Genomic DNA, 2,371 nt, shown 5'->3' on the forward strand with positions numbered 1-2,371 from the left:
CGTAAACACATCTGGTTCGCATTGTTAATAATTTCAACAGGAGCCTTTACATTTATTAAAACTAGTTGCTGCTCCCTATCTTTGAGATCTCCATGACGTTATCTTTCAACAAGATAACGCAAGACCGCATAGTGTCCGTGCTCACCTGGCCCACCAAAATAAAGAGCGTATTCAGCTGTTGCTCGGACCAGTGCGGTCGTCATATCTCTCGCGCACTGAAACCACTAGTCATGCCTTACCAGGCGTGCTGCTAGATTTTTTAACGGTAGATTCGATCGAGACACGAGTATTACTGAAATGCTCCGTGAACTCAAATGGCAATCCCTGGAGGAATGACGACGTTCTTTTCACGTAAATCTGTTATACAGTTTAGAGAGCCGACATTTACGAATTCTACTTCCACCAAGGTACACCTCACACAAGGACCACGAAGACAAAATAGGACAAATCTGGGCACGTCGTGAGACATGTGGACAGACTTTTACCCATCGCTCCATCTGCGAGCGGAATACGAGATGGAATGCCTTGCAGTGCTACAGGGTACCCTCCGTCAGGCATCGTATGGTGGCCTGTGGAGTACGTATGTGAACGCAATTGTAGAGTAGATGGGTACATCACCACGTGTCAGCCAAAAGGTTCGAACAACTCTTGCACTGATCAGAAGAAGCATGGATTGACATATCTGTACTGCCAACCTAGCTCAGTTCGGCTCACTGTCAGCGAGCGAGGTGGCACTTAGTTAGCACGCTGGATTCACCTAAAGGAGGACGGCAGTTCAAACCTGCCTCCAGCCAGAGGTGGAGCAAGCCTGTAGCACTGCATCAGGGAGCAAAAATGAGTTTAATGCTCTGATCCTGCAACACAGGACGTATCAGATAATAATCTGATAAGAACAGACTGTTCACTTTGACATTAGCCGCACGGAAACTCTATAGAAGTAGAGGCACCAGGTTGGTTAAGGGCTGGAGTACCGGGCCAGGGGGGAAACCCAGCGTCCAAAAATCGCCATAGTGAGCGGTAGTGGGACAGCGCTGGTGAGTGGCAGCTGGGTAGCAGCCCGGCCAATAAGGCGAGACTCCGGCCTATGTGATGATGAAACCTACTTAGCCAACTATAAAACAATCACAAACGTGGATGCCAAAATTAGCCAGTAAGTCAGCGAGTTGACTGATTCAAAAGCATACAGCGCTCCAAGTGGCCTGGCAGTGAATCAGAGTCGTGTTACCGGAAGTCTCTAATTGGGACGACGGCAGTCCAAAACCGCGTCCAGTCATAATGACTTAGGTTTTCCATAATATCCCCAAATCTTTCTTTCGGCATGGTATGGCCGTTTCTCTCTCCCATTCTCGAGTCTGTGCGAGCTTGTGTTCCGTCTATAAACCCTAATCTACCTTCCTTCTACTCGATACCCAAACGGGTTACAGCCATTGTTGCTGCGAAGTATGGCAGGTCTGAGCACTAAATTTCCGCACCCAGTATGTAATGAAACCATCCAACATCACGTATTCTTTCTAGTATAATGTGTACCACGGGTGGGCAACTGGCAGATCCCACTCCCCCCCCCCCCCCCCCACCCTCTCACCCGCGAAACAAATTCCTGGCAGCGAGCGAGGTGCTCGCATTGTACTCCGCCCGTGATGCCTTTAACTTTTTTAAAATGAACAAAGAAATGATGGTTGAATGTTTTCAGTGTTACAGACACAACCCATGACTATGCGATCAGCTATCAAAAGTATTTTGGACAAAAATTTAAAAACGCTTGATAACAACCTTTGTGGATGCTAAGACAATTTCAAACACTCTATGAGCTACCTATGGCCAAAAATAGCAGTATTTCTAGTCGCCTGGGATCGCATGTTTCATTACCGTATTTTTTCCATTATTTCTCATACTGAAATAGTAGAAAGTGGAAGTAATTAATAATGACTTAGCTGCAACCAGTCGCTTTCATAGGCGTTTATTTTTTCATGATGACGTTTCAAGATCCTTAACATCCTATCTTCAAACTTTTATAGCTATTTACTTGTCGTGAACATTGTTTCTTCACTGAAGGTGTTGCAGAATTTTGAAATTGAACGTCATAAGTAAAGAAACAATGCTCAAGACACGTAAATAACTGTAAATATCTGAGGAAAGGGTAAACATAAATGAATGTACTCCGAAAAACGCGGTTTTTGAGGCATAATTTGCTGGCATGGCGTGTCGGAAAAAGCCGCGCGGGATTAGCCGAGCGGTAAAAGGCGCTGCAGTCATGGACTGAGCGGCGGATCCCGGCGGAGGTTCGAGTCCTCCCTCGGGCATGCGTGTGTGTGTTTGTCCTTAGGATGATTTAGGTTAAGTAGTGTGTAAGCTTAGGGACTGATGACCTTAG

The 2,371-nt window shown here is 46.1% G+C and overlaps 1 non-coding gene across 1 annotated transcript; it reads right to left on the reverse strand.

The window, feature by feature from the left end:
* Positions 1–748: 748 nt before the first annotated feature.
* On the reverse strand, positions 749–933 carry LOC124546253. The gene has a single exon (XR_006967667.1). It is a non-coding gene; the product is annotated as a U2 spliceosomal RNA (small nuclear RNA).
* Positions 934–2,371: the final 1,438 nt, after the last annotated feature.

This window comes from Schistocerca americana, chromosome 8, assembly GCF_021461395.2.
Source record: "Schistocerca americana isolate TAMUIC-IGC-003095 chromosome 8, iqSchAmer2.1, whole genome shotgun sequence".
Classification (NCBI taxonomy): Eukaryota; Metazoa; Arthropoda; class Insecta; order Orthoptera; family Acrididae; genus Schistocerca; species Schistocerca americana.